Source organism: Nannospalax galili, unplaced genomic scaffold (genome assembly GCF_000622305.1).
Source record: "Nannospalax galili isolate Female #2095 unplaced genomic scaffold, S.galili_v1.0 scaffold424, whole genome shotgun sequence".
NCBI lineage: Eukaryota > Metazoa > Chordata > Mammalia > Rodentia > Spalacidae > Nannospalax > Nannospalax galili.
The window spans coordinates 2549170-2568571 of record NW_008352334.1 but is presented as its reverse complement, the minus strand read 5'-3'; positions in this window follow the sequence as shown (position 1 = coordinate 2568571).

The following is a 19402-nucleotide window of genomic DNA, read 5'->3' as shown; positions in this document are numbered from 1 at the left end:
GCCTGTGGTGGGACTGGGGTCTGGGCCAGGCCACGTACCTCATAGTGTGTGGAAGGCACCGAGTTTCTAATCACGAGGAGGATGGGGTTCATGGCTATTGGGAAGGTGCTTGGCAGTGTCTGGGACTGAGTACTCAGTCCACCTGTCTGCCAGTGGCTGGCCTCTGACCTGTGTCTCTGAGGTCAGGCAATGCTGTCCTCATGAGCCCTCATTCTTGTGTGGCTGATGGTATATATAACTGCCTAGGGTGGGATAACATCTGTAGTTGTGGGAAAAGCTTGTTCTATGACCAGACCCAAGATGTTGACTATAAACCCTGCCAGGGAGGAGTATAGGCTCCGTGGGTTCAATTCTTACTCAGTGTTTGCCAGCTATGTGTCTACCTAGCCATTCTGTGTGTGTGAGTGTGTGTGTGTGTGTGTGTGTGTGTGTGCGCGCGCACGTGTGTGTGTGTGTGTCTCACAGTTGGCTTCAGCTGTCAACTTGGTATAACCCAGTCTCACCTGGGAAGAGGGAATCTCAACTGGGAGTTTCTTTTATCACACTGGCCTCTGGTCATGTCTGTGAGACATTTTCTTAATTGCTAATTGATGTAGGAGGGCCCAGCCTGTGGGCAGTGCCATCCCTGGGCAGGTGGGCCTGGACTGAGTAAGAGAGGTAGTAGAGAGGGTAGCCAGCAGTGCTCCTGCCCTGGCTCCTTGATGATGGACTGTAACCGTGAGCTGAGATCAACGCTTTCCTCTCCAGGTTGCTTTTGGTCATGGTGTTTATCACAGCAACAGAAAACAAACTAGGACTGTGAGGATATATGCATGTGTCTGTGTATGTGGCTGTCAGAGGCTGATGTTCAGTATTTTCCTCTATGGGGCTTCAACTTATTTTATTTTTGGTCTTTTTGAGACAGGGTCTCCCTGTAGCCCCAGCTGGCTGGAGCGATGTAGACCAGGCTGGTCTCAAACTCACAGAGATCTGCCTGCCTCTGCTTCCCAAGTGCAGGGATTAAAGGCATATGCCACCATACCCAGCTCATCCTGGAACTCACCAGTTGGGCAGGATCAGCTGACCAAGCTCTGGAGATCCTTCTGTCTTTACCTCCTCAGGGCTAAGATTACATACCTGGATTTTGACATGGATGCTGGGGATCTGAACTCAGGTTCTCATACTTCTGAGGCCAACATTTTACTGAACAATGTTCCCAGCCCCGCTAGTGTTGCCCCTGTTCTTTCCATGAGCCAGGAATAAAGGCCTATGTGAGGGGCCACTTTCCTTATTGAGATTAGGATTACAGTAAGGTTGGCCTGGCACTCAGGGAACATTTGTCCAAAAGAAGGGAGAAGATTCTGCTAGCTTTATGGCAGGTCATGAGCCCCTGGGACTAAAGGTCCCCATGTCAGGCACACAGATCCACTTAGATTCTGTGAGAGAATAGCAGTAATTTAGGGCAAAAGTGGTTACTACACATCCTAACAGTGTTGGCATTCTTAGCCATACTGAGGTGGGGTTTCCCCCAAACCAGTGTGTGTCAAATCATTTATACACACAGTGCCTTCTGGTGACGTGCACTGTTTATCTACGGCATCAGCGCCGTATTGATTTATCAATACCTGCTTTGCACTGGGATCAATAGCTTAATTGCATCTCTAGCCAACATGGGAATACAACCTGTTTGCTGCTCAGAGACCTATCTTGAGTTGAGAACCTGCCCAAGTCTTTGTTTCCTTTCTAACATGGAGGTGCTTTTATGACCAGAGACCAGACACTGTCTCCCCGACCCCAGAGAGGCTGATGGCTGTGTGTGTGAAGGGGCCTCAGCCAGTGGGAGGGGGCTTTGCCTGCTCCCGGGAGAAATGGGGGCAGGGTGCCTGCAGCCGGGGTGGGTGTTGCCCCCGTTGAGCTTTGCAGCTCTGATTATTTGCCTTATCCATTGAACATGCTCTGTCTTATCTGCACCGCTAGGGGTCTGTCCCACACGGAGCAGGGCTGCAGGTTGAATGTTGACAAATAAATCCTACTGTGTTCTTAAGGCATTTGGGGCAGGTCTAGCAGTAGGTGGCGCTGTGTCAAAATCTGGAAAGAAAAAGCTTTGCGCTTCCAAATCCTCCCAACTTCCAAATTAAACTGAAAACGATGATTAAGCATTCCTAACTTTTAAAATCTTGAAACAATACCGAAAATACTTACTTTATACATGTGGTGGAATTTCAATCAATCAAAGAATATCCATTTATTAGGCACCTACTAAGTGCCAGGTATGGTATTAGCTTATTAATTCTGACTAAGTATTCCTCTTTATATAACATGCCAGTCCCCTGTCTAATCAATCTCTATTATTTACCTTTTAGAGGAATACATTGATGAATTGTTCTATTAAAAGAGGATAAAGATATTTAAAGTCTTTAATGGGAGAGGAATCGCAAAGGAGTTTTAAAGACTTAGACTCGTGTGGAACACTCAGATCATTATGCTAATTTTTTTTCAGACGCCGAACAGCTTAGAAGGGAAAAAAATCAGCCTGTTTGCATCTTGTTGCCGAAGCAGGGTAATCTGTCTCATCAATGCTAACAAATCCACCCCCTAATAGCAGTTTATGTTTGTTACGGTGAGAAATGCGTCTCTGGAAAATATTATTAGTGCTTATATTATCTTATAGATTATACTCCTGCTCAACCCAGGGTCCCAGTAAAAACATAATGGCAGATTGAAGCCGATGGGCTATTTTTATGGTAGAGACTTCTATATTTTGCAAAGTTGAAAGAAATTCTTTGAAACCTATCTCTCTCTCTCTCTCTCTCTCTCTCTCTCTCACACACACACACACACACACACACACACACAATCACCAGAACCGAGGATGGCTAAGGAACATGGTGCTGAGGAATGGCTGTAACTGGCCAGTGGTCCCGGACTCTTCTCTTGCTTGTCTGGGGGACTGGGAGAGCTGACTGAGGTTGTGGGGTGGTAGTGCTGCCATGGTCCCTGAGCTGGACAGAGGGAGAAGTGGCTCTGGCCGTGCTCTGCCCCAACTCCCACCCTGAGCTCTGCATTCTTGCTCAACAGTCATCTTCTTTGCTAGACCTTTGGCTCCATGGGGATGGAATGCAGGGGGTCTGGTTTCTGTTGGCTCCTCACTGCTAACACCATGCTTGGCACCCCTGAGTGCCTCACTACCCCTGGACGATTGGAGGCTGTTAACCTATGGGACAAGCAGCCAGAGATGGGGCCAGACATGGTGTTTGTTACCCAGGCACCCCCAGCAAGCACTGTTCTGCCACAAGGGCCACTTTTGGGTGGGGAACCTTAGGTTTAGACTATACCTGATCTCTGTGTGGTTCTGGAGAGCTTAGTGAGAAGGCAGAGGAGAGGAGATCTTCCTGGACCAAGGATGCTACAATGGCTTCTGGAGGGGATAGGGCAGAATAAGGAGAGGAGAGGGAGGCTGTAAGCCAGGCTGAGCAGCAGGAGTGAGATTTGGGGGTGTACAGGGGGCAGGTGGGGGAGGGGAGGGAGGAGCCTGATGTGTCTCCAGGCTCCCAGGTCCCAAGGGACCTTAGCCAAAGGTCCTGATTTCCCCTTTTTTTTTGTCCTTGAATCAAATGTGTAGCTCTAGGGTGCTTGTGGCTGATCCCCTCTTGGGGCTTCTTCCCCTTTCTCAAAGGCCATTCCTCGGCTGCCAAGCAAGGGGAACAGGATCAGTGGTGGCTCTGGGGACTGTGGCGTGACCTGGCAGGGATTCTGTGGCATGTTCCCACCACTGTGCTCAATGCACATATCAGCAAAGTGGCCGTGTGTGTCTCTGAGGATGATCTTGTACACCCAACAGGAAGGGAATGTCACTTCTTCAGCTGGGATGGACCTTGGATCCCCTGGAGGCTGTGTGACCTTGACCTGGTGGTATCCAGGCACAGGCAGAATATACTCTAGGTGGCCCCATCTCTTTAGATGTGGTGTCTGAGTGTGGGTTCCCTGTTCATGTCTCACAAACTTTCAGGGTCTGTATCAGAGAAGGTGCCTGGCTATTGATGCTCCCAGCTAGCACTAGGTCTGTGGGGAAGCCTGTGGCAGGCCTGGCTTGGGTGCTTTGTGAAGGTGGGAGGGTAAGGACAGGCTCTGGCCTTTGGCCTTTGCTTATAGGTATGAGTCTAGGCATCTGGCCCTGGGTCTCCTCACTGCCAGGCAGGTGATTTTCTTCCTACAGCCTGAGGGAGAGGAATACCAGGATGGGATGACTTAGGAGGGGACAAAGGAAAGCAAGCATGTCTTACTATACACAAGGACATGGAAGAGCTCTGAGTGGACCAAGGATTAGCAAAGGGGAACAGAGTGACGCTGGTAGTCAGCGTTGGGGAGTGAGGGCAGAGCAGAGTCATAGTTTCTGCCTGAGTGACAGAGTCCTCACAGAGTTGCTCCAGGCTCTTCTCCTCTGGTCCTGCCTGCCTTCACCTCTGGTTCCTCCCCCTGGTGGCTTTGCCTGACGCTGAGTCCTCTCTGCTTCCTCTTCTGGAAGCCTTACCTGGCATGGCAGACCAGAGGGCCTGTGTTCTAGGTTCGTTTTTGTCGCTCTGGTAAAACACTCTGTCCAAAAGCAACAAAGAGAAAAAAAAGGATTCCTTTTGGCTTATAATTCCAGGTTCGAGTCCACTACTATGGGGAAGTCAAGGCAGGAAGTAGAGCAACTAGTCACACCACATCCACAGATGAGAAATGAACACACCATGTAGCTGCTTCTTGTGTCTTGTTTACTCTGTCCTGTGTAGTTCAGGACTTCCTAAGGAATGGTGCTGCCCACAATGGGCTGGGTCTCTGACATCAAGTAACAGTCAAGACAATCCCCCAAAGACATGCCCACAGGCCAGTCAGATCTAGATAATTCCTAAGCTGAGGCTGTCTTGCCAGATGGTGATTCTAGATTGTGTGACTTTGACATTTGAAACTGATCATGGCATCCTGGAAGTCCCACCTTGACCTAGTCCCAAGGCTGACCTTGACACACACACACACACACACACACACACACACACACACACACACACATCAGTCTGGCCTCGCGCGTCTCTCTTCTATGCACCACGCTGGTGTTCTCACACACACACACACACACACACACACACACACACACACACACACACACACACACACACACACACACACACACACACACACACACACACACAGACGTGTCAGCCTGCTTGCGCCTCTGTCCTGTATGACCCACGATGGTTGACTGTCTTAAGGGTGGTAACTGTCATTTTGTTTTTGTCTCTGCAGTTCTAGGGCTTTGCTTTGGGCTGAGAAGATGCCAAGTAATGAGGCTGACTAGGATGCATTTTGACAATTTGAGGGTCACCAGATCCAGCTGGGTGGGAGTCCTCAAATAGTCAGTGCTAGGCAACCATGTGTCAGGCCTCTGGAGCCCTGTGTGTCTGCAGGTCAGTACTTGTTTAAGCTTGACAGTCTTCCTCTGTGGTAACCCTGAGGCTTCTGAAGGCAAGTACTGTCTTCTCTTCACCTCTGCTTTATAACAGTCACGTTTTGGACCTGGCAGACAGGAGGAACTCCATAAATGCTTGCTGATTTAATGAAAGAGGGGTGGAGACTCCCATTCTGGGTCTGCAAGCCCTGCTGTCTTCTGGGGGTGGTCTGTTCATCTATAAAGGGGAGAACCCGAGGACTCTTGAACTCTTCGGTATAGTGTGATGGTTACTATTTATTGCCAACTTGACAGGATCTAGACTCACCTAGAAGGCAAACCTCTGGGCATGTGTGTGAGGGAGTTTCTAGACTGAGTTACCTGAGTTGGGAAGACCCACCCTAAATGTGGGTGGCACCATGCCACGGGTTGGGGTCCCAGACTGACCTTCCTCTGGTTCTGACTACTGACTCCTGCCACCATGCCTTCCCACCATGATCAACTGTACTCTCAAACCATGAGCCCCAATGAACACTTCTGTAAGTTGTTGTCAGATACGTTGTCATAGTAATGAAAAAAGTGACCACTCTGATTGAGGGCTCTGGATGCTGTAGCATTTCTCCAAGTCTGCCCCCGTCTCTCTCTTCTAAGGGCCCAGGGAGAGGATGAGGGAGGTAGAGTGTGACGTGTGTGGGTGAAGCAGGATGGTAGCTCATCTTGACCTTTGACTTGATTTAGAATCACCTTGGAGATGACTAAGGCACATCTCTGTCTGTGTCTGATAGTTTCCAGAGGAGAGGAGAGACCTCCTTGAGTGTGAACACCCTATAGACTCTTGTATTTGCAGGTGGTCCCTAGCTGGTGGCAATGTTTTGGGAGGTGGAGAACTTTTGGACGTGAGATCTAGTGGGCAGATGGAGGGCCATAGAAGCAAGACTTCCAGGTTGTAGCCAAGCTCTGGTTCTAGCCACATCTCTCTGCTTTCCGGTTCCCACATGTGGAAGTAGCTGTAGCACCTCCTGCCATGCCCTCCTCACTGTGAGGTACTGGCCTCATCAACACCCCGAGCCCAAATAAGTCCTTCCTCCTTTGAATTGTTTCTGTGAGGTACTGTGTCGCAGTGACGAGACACACATCGATTACACCATGCTCTCTGGCCTTACGGAAGCAGGCTATGGCCTCCCAGCCTCAAGCCATTCTGGGTTTCCTCACAGACCACAACACCAGCCCCCAGTGCCTTCATCTCACTCATTTGCTCTTCCTTGTTCTGGATTCACACGAGCCTGAGAAACAACCTGTCACACATCCGTGTGCCATGGCTGTCCACTGTCTCTGCAGATGTGCTCTGTCCCTACCCACCCCTCCACCCCCCCGCCACCTGCTGGTGCCGGAAGTTCACCTGTGCAGACAGCGTTGGTGGTTCCCTTGCCACAAATCTCTTATCAAGTCCATCCAGTGGGGACAGAAGCAGGAGCCTGGAGGGTGCGAGGAAAGGGAGATGCTCCTTCTCTATGAAGGCTTTGATGATGTCACTTTGCTGAAGGCTTCAGTTCCTGTCAGGGGGTTTCTCCCTACAGCTCCCCGTCAGCCTTCTAGGGACTTAACTCTGGTTTCTGTTCAATCCTCAGACGCTTCCTGCCCTTCCCTCCCTCCCTCCTTCCTTCCCGTTCTCTCATTTCCTTAGGTCTTTTTCTTTCCTTTTTCATATTTTATTTTCCTTTTAATTAAGAGTGTGTGTGTGTGTGTGTGCCTCCGTGTGTGGATATGTGCACACCAGTGCAGGTGCCTGCAGAGACCAGAAGAGGACATCAGATCCCCTGGAGCTGGGGTTACAGGCAGTTGTGAGCTTCCCAGTATTGGTGCTGGGAACCCAATTTGGGTCCTCAGCTGAACCATCTCAGGCCCTTCTTCCTGCCTCTTTGCCAGCAGCCCCACCCCAGAGCAGCAGGTTTTATGGTGGCCTCAGTCTCCTGCTGTAACTCCTGCAGTCTCTATAACGTACCAGTTTGGTGCTTATCTTTTCTGACTAGACTGTCTGCTGCATGGAAACCAGCATCCTCTGGTTTGTTGCTGGATCCCCAGCACCTGCCTTTGGGTCTGGCACTTACCTGGTGCATGCAGGGTACATATGTTTTAAGTGAAGGAGCATATCCACACACATGCACACAAGCTTCCTCTCACACATGCAGACAGAGCCACACAGCTAAGACTTCTGCAGCCTTCCAGAGCATGGGGCATTCAGATGGTTGAGAGCAAGTTGCTCCTGAGTGAGTGGGCCTGGAACTTGTACGTTTTTAACCGTACTTGTTACTCATTCTTTGAGAATGTCTTACATGTGTACAAAGTAGTTAAATCATATCTATCCTCAACTCTCCCCCCAACTCTGTCTAGACACCCCATTCCCTTCCCAACTTTTCCTGTTTTTTTTTTATTATTTTAGACTTACTTTTATTTTATATGTATGAGTGTTATGCCTGCATGTATGTAAGTGCATCCATGTCATGCAATGCCCATGGAGGCCAGAAGAGGAGATCAGATTCCCTGGAACTAGAGTTATAGACAGTTTTTAGCCACCATGTGGGTGCTGGGAACTGAACCCAGGTCCTCTGCAAGAGCAGCCAGTGCTTTTAACCACTGAGCCATCTCTCCAGACCTGTTTTTTATTTTTTAATTACCCACTGAGTCCAAGCAGTTCTGCACATACGCGCTTGGGCCTGAGACCATCCACTGGAGCGTGGGCAATTTACCTGTGGCCACATCACTGGAGAAAACAAACTGAACTCTCTTTCCCATCAGCCATCAACTGCCAATAGCTTCTCAGATGGGGGGGTGGGAGTGGGGGTGGGGCCCTGTGCTCCTGCCTACTCTATGCTGAGATACCCACTGGCTTGATTGTATTTAGGTAATCACAGCTGCTGTGAGTTTGTAAATGCTCCAGTCATATCCTGAGGCCTGGACTTCATGACTTCTTTCCAGTTGTTAGTGATCTGGTTATAGAGGACACCAGTGTCACAGGAGCAGTGATTTGCCTGGGAGGAGGTGGAGGGCTTTTGTTGAAGGTGGCTGTTCCCCTCAGATTGTTTCTCAGGGCTTTGGTAAGTGGAAGCTTTGGGATTTATTCCAAAGGGGAGGTGGCCTGTAGGGGAAAGCAGCTGGACCTTTGGCCCAAGGAGTGAGGCAGGTCCAAATCCTGGCTCAGATCAGTCCAGCCATAGAGAGGCCCAACACAGACCCAAGAGCCTCTGCGCAGGGATGGCCCGCAGCTTAGCCTTGGCCCAGAAGAGCTGAGGGGAGGCAGAGCACCTCTTGCTTTCCTCTCCCCTTACCCTTCTGCCAACTTCTCTTATTCTTCTCTTCTCTCCTGGTCTGGTGAAGAGCCTAGAACTTTCTAGAAGGTTTCTTGAGGAAGCTGGGGGAATGAGACCCTCAAAGAAGGCCATAAAACCTCTCTGAATTCAGGTTTCTATTACACAGGGAGAATGTGGAAGCTGATGACAGTCTATGAAAATTCAATAAACCTTGAAAACAGCATCAGGGTTGATATCTGTAATTTAAAATAATGGGTACTGAGAAATTGTCTCTCATTTCTCTCTACTGCTGAGACCATAGCACCAACGAGATGTCATTAGGCACTGATGTTTTTTTCTTGAAAAAAATAGTGTCATTTATCTCAATCAATGACAGGTGCAGGAGGTGGCTGATGATGGTGTTTAATAATACCCCCACTGACAAAATCCTTGATGCTTTTCACAGCCGAGGATAAGTAAGCAGATACACAGAAATTCACGTCGCAGTAGGAAGGTGCAGACTTGGCTTCCTCCTCCGCATTGCAATATTCTAGTTTGTTAAGCGGCACGTGCAGCTGTGGTATGTTCTAGACACTGGGGAAGGTAATGCAGGTGCTGAGGTATGACCACTCCCTGCCATACCTGGTTGGAAGCCACTCCCCGCAGCCCCCTTTCTGTGAGGAGCCTTGAGCTGAATGAAGCCTGGTAAGGGCAGGGGAGAGCCTTGTGAGGTCCAGTCCCCAGCTCTTGGCGCTGCCCCCCGCCCCATGCCTGGGCACAAGGTACGGATTCTGGAAGGATGTGTATGTGTCTATCAACCTAGTGCCTCTGTATATGTGTATATGCATGTATTTGGTCTATGTATCTGTGCATGTCCTTGTATCTGTGTATATGTGTATATATGTGTCTGTCTATGTATGCATGCATGCACTGTATGTGTGTCTATGTACATGAGTCTATCTCTCTGTGTGCATGTACCTGTGTGTACAAGTGTGTGTCTTTCCATATGTCTGTGTATATGTGTATGCATCCGCCCTGCCTGTCTCTATGTGTGTGTCTGTGCCTATATATGTATGTGTATCTCTGTGTATATATCTTTGTGTCTGTGTGTCTGTGTATTTCCTCATGTCTAATCTGTCTCTCTCTCTCTCTCTCAGAGAGAGAGAGAGAGAGAGAGACCCATGCTTCTCCTTGCTGAGCCTTCAAAGTTGGGATTCAGGCATCCAGGCCCGGCAAGTAACAGGCCCAGCAGAGGAGAGGAACTCCATCTGAGGGGGATTAATTAAAGCCCTCTTTAGGACAAAGAACATTCTCTCTAAGATCTTAAACTCCTCCCCAGTCCCTGTGTGGCTGAAGGTGGGAGGTAAGACTCTGTGATGAGTCCAAACCTACAGGCCATCTGGAACTACAGGCTCCACTCAGCCCCCAAATAGCAATCATCTGTTTCTTTGACTCCAGCTGGTGATGTGCCCAGTGCCAGGCTCAGTGCCAAATCTATGGAGGGTTGGCAGCGACAGGATGACAGGAACCATGGGGAGCCCCACTGACAATTAGCTGGGCGGGGTGGGGGTTCCCAGGGAGATGGCTAGTATGCTAATGTAAGTCTTCCTCATGGCCACTCGCTCCTGAGCTGTGTGCACTTCCTCTGGGTCTCAGATGTGCAGAGAGGCACTCTGTGTGAGCCCAGCTCCTCTTCTCTTACATATACGCGTGTGCACATACACATACGCAGGGACAGCAAGCCGGGTTCACCCAGCTGTGGTAGCAAGGGACATCCTGCTGTTAGGAAACAGATCAGAACATTCTAATTGATCAAATATTAAATGCCAGTTAAACACCGCACTGAATAATTCACCTTTGTTCATGTGAGCAACTTTGCTGACTGAAGTGGGAAGCAGATTTTCATGCTGATTCCGGTGTTAGCTAGGGAGGGAGGCAGTGCTGTTTGTTTTCCTGAAGTGTTGTGAAATGTGTGAGAACCAAAGTCCTCACTTATTAAATTCAGTCCTGTGAGAAAACAGTGTCAAGATTTTCTCTCACTCTGATTTTTCATGGAATCAGGTGGCAGGGCTGGGAAACATTGGGTGGGGGCTGTGGATGAAGGCAGTGGGCTCCCTGGTAGGGGGAGCAACTGGTGGAACTGGGAACATTTTGCCTGGAGAAGGGAGGACTCGGGGAACAAGGTGGGAGACCCCACTGTGACTCAGCCACAGCCCTGCCTAGTCCCTGAACTGTATATGTCTACCCTTGCGTGGCCAAAGGGACTTTGCAGATGTGATTAACTTAGGAATCTTGACACACGCAGAGTGTGCCATGCTACCGGGGGTGGGGGGGTGGGGTGAGGGCTCATAAGGGTCATAATGGTTTTTTCAAGAACAACTGGACTGTCAGAGCCAGAGGGGATGGGACAGCAGAAGTTGTGTTTGGAGTGATGCTACCACAAGCTAAGGAATGTGGGCAGCCTCTTGGAGCTGGAAAGGGAATGGATGTTCCACAGAGTCTCCAGGAAGAACAAAGCTGTGTTTATACCATCATTCTATCCACTACAGACTTCCAACTTTTTGAACTTTGAAGGGATTTTTTTTTTTTTTTTGAGGCCAGATCTCCCTGTAGTCTCAACTGACTTGGAACTCCCTATGTAGACCAGGCTGGCCTCGATTTCATAGAGATCCCCTTTGCCTCTGCCTCCTGAGTGTTGGGACTAAAGGTGTGTGCCACCACGTCTGGCCCACAAATGTATTTGTGTTATTTCAAGTAACTAAATTGGTTATCTTATGTTAAACTGAATGTAGATTCACTAATCTTTCTCCTTGTAGCTTGGTATGTCTCCAAATAACACCATTGTACCCACTCCTTTGGAGGCACTTGTGGGAAATGGATATTCTTTATTATAATTATAATTGGTCACATTTATAAGAAATTAGTGTGTCATGCTCAGTGTGGGAGCTCTACCTACATTACTTTGTTTAGTCCTCATGAGACCTCTATGGTCAGGCACTGTTACTAGCCACACTGTGTTAGTTAGTTATTGCTATGTACCGAATTCAAACACCAAACTGTTTCTGTGGGTGATGACCAGGAGGTACTCGGCCGGAGTGTTCTGTCTGAGGGTCTCCAGAGGAAGCAGGAAGGTGTCCACTGGGGCCATGGTCATCTCCAGGCTGGATGGTTTCCCAGCTTAAACCCTCTAGCTGTGGGCTAGATGCTCAGTTCCTTTTCATGAGGACTTCTCCATAAAATGGAGTGTAACATGGCCACTTGTTTTCCCTAGTAGTAAAGGAAGAGAGAGGGAGGAAGAAGGGGGAGAGAGAGAGAGAGAGAGAAGGAAAAGGGGGAGGATGAGGGAGAGAGTGTTCACAATGAAAGCAACATCCCCTTTATAACCCAATCTTGGGAGGGGACATTTATAATCTCTAGCATATTCTGTTTGAATAGATGCCAGCAACTAGATCCACTGGGGTGTGAGTCCTAAAGATAGATGTCACTAGGGACAGTCTCCAGTCTTGGAACTCCCCTACCTCCTTGTGATGCTTAATCTTGATTGCCAACTTGAGCACCTTGACCTGGACATCCCTGAGCTTTATCCGTCTCCTGTCTGTAACCCACAATAAGGAGGTCTCTGGACAGTGGACACTGCTCCCCTGACTCACGTCCAGGGGACACTCATGGCCTCTCCCTGTATATGGGCTCCCTGTATATGGGCTCCATGAGGCCATTAACCTTGGGCCTTTGGATACTGCCCTTCCTCCCACTGTGGCATGTGGCCAAAGAAATGGTATCCAAGAGATGAGGGGATATCAGGGAAGCAGCCCAGCTGGGGAGCTTCTGTACCAGGGGAAGCCAAGCTGAGTTAGCCAAACACAGGAAGCAGACATCCATCCATGCACAGTCCTGTCTGTCCCAGGACTCCCCACCCTGTGGCCCCGGGTCTTTCTTCAGCAACCTGTCAATCACTCCTTCCTTCTTCCACTGTTTTGTTCTTGGCTCACCATCCCAAACTAGTAAGATAGAACTAAGCGCAGTGATGCTAAGTGGTTCATACCAGGACAAAGGGGTACATGAGGACCATGGGTGCACCTAGGAGGCATCCAAATATGGCTCAAAGGTGGCTAATGGGAAAATAACATTGACTTCATCAAGTCTATGAGGAGGTCGGCTCTGAGTTGCCACAGCTGGATGCAGGCTCTTGCTCTGTCTTTTCCTAGTTTGGTGTCTCTGGTTTTCCATTACCCAGAAGGGCAGTGGTGTTAGTTACTTTGCTTGTGACTGTAACAAAATACCTGATAAAACATCTTAAGAAAGGAAGGGGTTCTTTTGGCTCTTAGTTTGAGGATATAGTCCATGAAGGTGAAAGGCTTGGTGGTGAGAGCGTGGGGGACCCCATCTCATGAGATGGCACCACCCAGCCAGGGTCGATCTTCCCTCGGTTAAGCCTCTCTGCACAAGCCCTCAGACAAGTCTAGAGGTGTGTCTCCTAGGTGATTCTAAATCCCGTTAAGTTAGCAATCAAGATTAACCACCTCAAGGAGGTAGGCGAGTTCTGAGACTGTCCCCAGTGACTTAGCTGCTGGCATCTAAACGAATAGTCTTTAATATGATACAGTACATGAAATTCAGTGGCAGCTGGGGGGAGGTGTGGGGGCTTAAAAGGGGTGCAGTTAGGGGAAGTGGTCTAAATGTGATAAAATATATTGAAATTTGCACAAATTCAATAAAAAATGAAAACCCTGTTTCAAAATATTTTTAGAACCCTTGTGCCAGGCGTGTTCCCCCTTTAACTCCTAACAAAACTTTTACATTTTTAAAAAATTTCTGAAGTGGAGAGATGGCTCAGCAGTTAAGATCACTGGCTGCTCTTGCAGAGGACCCAGGTTCAATTCCTAGCACCCACATGGCAGCTAACAACTGTCTGTAACTCCAATTCTAGGGGGATCCAACACCCTCTTCTCACCTCTGCAGGCATCACATGACACAGGTGCACTTACATACATGCATGCAAGACACTCATCCACATAAAATAAACGTAAAAAATATTAAATAAAAATTCCTTAACTAAGAATATTAAATATACAAATATTGGAAAATCTAGGAAAGCACATAGAAAGAAATTGAAATGATTGTCAGATTAATATTAATTCCTTATCACTTTGTTATTAAAGTATGTATGAATATCTATGTTTAAGATAATTATGATTTCATTGTAAATATTTTATATGCTGAGTTTTTTGGTTTCTTATTTGTGTGTGTGTGTGTGTGTGTGTGAGAGAGAGAGAGAGAGAGAGAGAGAGAGAGAGAGAGAGAGATTTACTCTGTAGACTAGACTGGTCTGGAATTCATTATGTAGCCCAGGCTGGCCTGGAACTCAGAGTAATCCTCCTGCTTTAGCCTCAAGAGTACTGGGATTACAGATGTGAGCTACCACACCCAGCTTTGCATACTGTTCTTAAACATTTTCCCGTGTCTTGGACATTGTCGGATGCAGTTTTTTTTCATGGCTGTGCAGCCTTTGGGATGTGCTGTCATCTAACCAGTCCCTGTGACTGATGGATACAGACCTCAGTAAGGGTACTGATCCTGAACTCTGCTCAGATGTGGTCACTGTGTGAACAGATGGTGAACAGAGCCAATTAACCTCTCCTTCCTGCTATGGGTTTGGAGCCTGGACCAGCGAGAACACGCATGAGAGTCCAGGGCTCAGCGTGGACCCAGCTGCAAGGCGAGAACAGCCCATGGAGGGACAATTGAAGGAGGCACCCCAAGTTCAGTGAGCACCCAGAAGTGGGTTTCAGTCATCAGGAGTCACAGAATCGGCTCTTCTTTGATAGGTGAAGAAATAAAAGGTCTGTATTTTGATCTCAGTTTTTGCTCCAGGAAGAAAAAAACCCCACAAAACTCGTCTTTATATGCATAGAAAAATGTGCAAAGGGCTATAAACCAAGACGCTAATGTGATTTCTGAGTGGTGATGTTATGAGATATTTTCATATTCTTCTTATTGCTTATCTATATTTTTGAATATTCTATAATGAACATCCATTACTTTTGTAATATAAAAACACTGGGAAGATGACTGGGAAGTCAGGAGGAGCTGCTGTTTTGGGTAGAAGATGCTGGAAGGGTGTGTTTAGTTGTGATAGGATGATAGAGGGTCAGGGTTCAAGGAATGAATTAGTGAATCTTTCTCCTGAGGACTCTGAGGCTGGAGAGACCACTGGGGACTTCCTGTCAGTTAATGAAAAGACCCTGGAACTCAGAGAGGGTGCCGACAGGAAGGGGTACTGGAGCCTGGTCTCACCAACCCTTCCGTGTGTGTGTGTGTGTGTGTGTGTGTGTTTGTGTGTGTGTGTGTGTTTGTGTGTGTGTGCAAATGACTTTGAAGGCCGAACTGGCTTTTGGATGCAGAGACCTGGGGTGAGGGTGTAGCAGGCAGAAAGGTTCCTGATCCCAGCATCTGGTCCAGATGAGTCAGATTAGAGAGAGCCAGGGCTATTAACCCCTCTCTCCCTCCTGGGCTTTCTACTCATCCCAATGCCCTACGGAGGGTACCTTGAAAGACAGGCTTAAATGAGTTTCTGTGACATCTGACTGACGCTGAAGGGGCTTTGCTGGTTTTTTATTAAAGTTCATTACTTCCAATTACAAAAGTGGGGGGCGGCAGACTTACCTCCTAAATCTAATTGAACTGCTTCCCCCATGCTTGTCCCTAGTGAGCAACGTTCTCACCCTTTAGTGCAGAAAAGGGGTAGAGAGGAAAATTTCTTAATTTGAAGTAAACATGTTTATCCTTGAAAGCCATAGAGAATTGAAGGAAACTTATCCGTGAAAGACTTGGAGAACTGAAAGAAAGGAAATGGTTTTGGTGTGGAAGTGAGGGAGGAGGGGCTGTAGCCTAGGGAGCCAGCTCTCCTGGGGCCCCCTGAAATCTCACTTGTTGGTGGGAGTGTGGGTAGTGCAAGTGCCCAGGGTCTTGGGATATCAGTGGAATTCTACTGGTTAGTTTGTTTGCTGGGGCCCTGGAGACTGCTCTCAGAAGTTCACAGGTGGATGGAGAACTCTCAGGCTGAGTGGGTGGATGAGGACAGAGTCTGGCCGATGTCTGCCCTCCTATTCTTAACATTTCTGGCCTGGAAAAAAGAGATACTTTTGGATGGATGTACTTGAAAAGACTGAGTTGCATAAAGAGCATGTAGTTGGGGGTCTGGGGTGCACCTGTCAGAGGTGAGTTGGCTTCCCACACATGAAACTTTGTGCTGTGTTCTCTCCCGTTAGCAACGTTTTTCTTCCCTCCCTCTCCTTCCTGTCTCTCTGACATTTCATGTATTCCAGGCTGGCCTCAAACTTGCTATGTAGCTGAGAATCTTGAATCTCCTGCCTCCACCTCCCTAGTACTGGGGTTATAGGCATGTACCACTATGCCTGGCTTATGTGGAACTGGGAATCAAACCTAGGACCTTGTTGCATGCTAGGCAGGCACTTTAGCAAACACACCACATCCCCAGACACGAGCTTGCTTAGTAAAGATTTCGCTAAGGCAGTTAGTTTTGTTGAGTCCAAGTTGAGAAGGATGTGATCCAGAGTGGTGAAACGTGAGCTTGGGGATAGGACACTGGGACCCTGAAGTTTGCTGTGGGACAGGGCAGCTGGAAGGCCCCACTGTTCTCCAGGAACAAGGACTCTACCTTGCTTGCTCCCAGTGACAAATGTGACCAGACAAGAGCCGGTGTGGAGGTGGAAGGATTAGGACAGGTGAAGCTTGGAGAAGTTTCTTGGCTCACTGAGTTCTGGGCGTCTGTTTTGTTTTGCTTTTGCTACCTGCTTTGCATTTGGGTCTGAAGGAAGATGGGGTGCAGCCCCAGGAAAAGGGGCTGCTATTGGAGAGCAGGGAAGGGGCGGCTCCTCCAGAGCTTGGTCCAGTGTTTGTCTGGGCCTAGCACGTGGCTCTTAGGCTCTTATCCTGGGATCTGGCTCCCCATGAGCCCCCTCTTCTAGCCTCCTAGTCAAATGGCATTACTGCCTTTTACTGCTGAGTCCTGTGGGACTGGCAGGAGGTTCCAGAATGATGGAAATGCTGTTCCTAGTGGCCAGGACCTTGCTGGTTAGCAAAGTGTGTGCTACATGGTCATGGCTGACTGTGCTCTTAGCAGAAGATGGTTATCGAGAAGGTTTTAGGGGTGAAGAAATTACTCCTTGGGGCTCCACAGGATTTGACAGGGGAGCTTTTGAGAAGAGGGTATTCTAGCCTTCCAGGAAGAAGGTGTCTGAGGGGGACGGGAAGAAGGGAGGCTTGGTCCTTGTCAGAACAAGGGAGGGAGAAGAACTGATGGAGGAGCCTGGACCATGAGACAGGAAGACGGGACTCAGAGGATGTTGCTAGTTTGGGAATGACCTGGCATCCTAGTTTCATCTCTGTTGCTGTGATAAACATCTGGAAAAAAGGCAGTTTGAAGGAGAAAGGGTGTATTTTAGCTCAGTCTAGTCCATCACGGTGGGGAAGTCAGGGCAGGAACGTCAAACAGCCAATCACATCACATCCACAGTCAGGAACAGAAAGAGAGGCAGGCATGCATCCTCCCTCGCTTGCTTAGCTTGATTCCTCCACTCTTACACAGTTGAGGACCCCCAGTGTAGGGAGGGGCGCCACCCATAGTGGGCTGGGTCTTCCTGTATAGACAGTCCCTGTTGAGACCCTTCCCAGGTAATTCTAGGTTTTGTCAAGCTGCCAATTAAAATGAATCATCACACTCGTTAGGGCTTACTTTGAGCAAGGTGGTTTCAGAACCTGACTGCTGGGTTGTGGGGTGGCTGCAGTGTGGGAAGAGAGGCTGAGGGGCTAGGGGTATCCTGGAAGCTTTGGATAGGGACAGTGGGATTATCTTCCTTGGCACCGTGAGTGTCCCCATAAAAGACAGGGCCAAATGGTGAATCAGCCAAAAATGTCCTAGGTGCCCTCTGGGACTCTTTGTAATCTGGGGCCTTGGCTAGGAAACAAGTGGTCCCAGTTTTTAACCATTGTTAAATCTGGTCCCCTGAGCACTTAGAGCGCACAGTGCCAGTTCACTGACCTATCTTGGAGGACCAGAAATCTCACGTTAATTACCTGGGTCATGCTTAGCCTGCATGCCTGCCTGCGCCTGGCTTACAAAGCGTCTATCCTCCCTTGACCCCCTTTCTTCCACACCTCCAGCAGGGGCTCTGAGTGTCACATGCCAACCCCCTAAGAAAGCCTTGGAAGCTGAAGATCTTAACGGAGGTTCTTGGGGAGCCCAAGTTGGAGGGGTAGCAGGGCTGGAACCTGAAATATGCAGTTGTTTGATTAAAGTTTAAAATTTAATAAAATGAATCTGTGGGAGAGGTTCCAGCTCCACATGCATAATTTTACTTCTTGCTGACACAGCAAGTTGTATGCACAGCTAGGCGTCACGCTCATCAGAAGTCCAAAGTAGAAGGTTTGGTGGTGGTGGATGACTCACTGGGTAAAGGTGCTTGCTGTGAAGCCTGACAACCTGAGTTCCATCCTCAGGACCCACATGGTGGAGGAAAAGAACCCATTTCCACAAGTTGTCCTTTGACCTCCACGTGTGTGCCGTGACACAGGTGCATGTGTATGGGCACACACATGCAAATAAATGCAATTAAAGACACATTTACAGAGCTGGGTGAGGTGGCATACTCCTTTTATTCCAGGGGGAGTCAGAGGCAGGCAGATCTCTGTGATTTCAAGGCCAGCCTGGTCTATACAGTGAGTTCCAGACCAGCTGCAACTATATAGTGAGACACTGTCTCAAAAGAACAAAACAAATATCCCAAACATTTTTTTTTTTTTTTGTCTTTTTGAGACAGGGTCACCCTGTAGCCCCAGCTGGCCTTGAACTCACTATGTAGACCAGGCTGGCCTTGAACTCACTATGTAGACCAGCCTGGCCTTGAACTCACTATGTAGACCAGGCTGGCCTTGAACCTACCAAAGATCTGCCTGCTTCTGCTTCCCGAGGCAAAAAACATTTATAGAAAGTTGACAAACGGCACCTCAGTGTCAGTGTGCAGGCTGGAAAGGCTTAGATGTACCCTCAAATGGTGTGATGGGAATGGACTCATCTCTATGGTTTTGATTCTCCCAAATCCCATAACCAGAGGCTAGTCATGAGAAAAACACCAGACAGATTCTAACAGAGGGCCATTCTAAACACACAGGCAGAGCCCCTCCACAGTCTCAACCAGGAAAGTAAGGGGAAACCCCACAGCCTAGAGGAGTGTACTCAGTGTCCTGGGTGGCCTCCTGGGATAGGAAGAGCACATTGGGCAAAAACCAGTAAAAGTATGTGGATTTTAGCCTTTTTAAAAATAGGTGGTAAGTTACTTTTTTTCTGAGAAAAGGACAAGCTGAAAAGTTTAGCACAGAAAAATTCCAGGGAATTATTGCGGATTAAAGGCATTGGCAAAAGACAAGCAAGTGTACTCAGTGTCCTGGGTGGCCTCCTGGGATAGGAAGAGCACATTGGGCAAAAACCAGTAAAAGTATGTGGATTTTAGCCTTTTTAAAAATAGGTGGTAAGTTACTTTTTTTCTGAGAAAAGGACAAGCTGAAAAGTTTAGCACAGAAAAATTCCAGGGAATTATTGCGGATTAAAGGCATTGGCAAAAGACAAGCACATCAACCACCGCCAGCCAAGTCAGATGGTACAGGTTGGAGTGGGGGAGGGGGAGGGGGA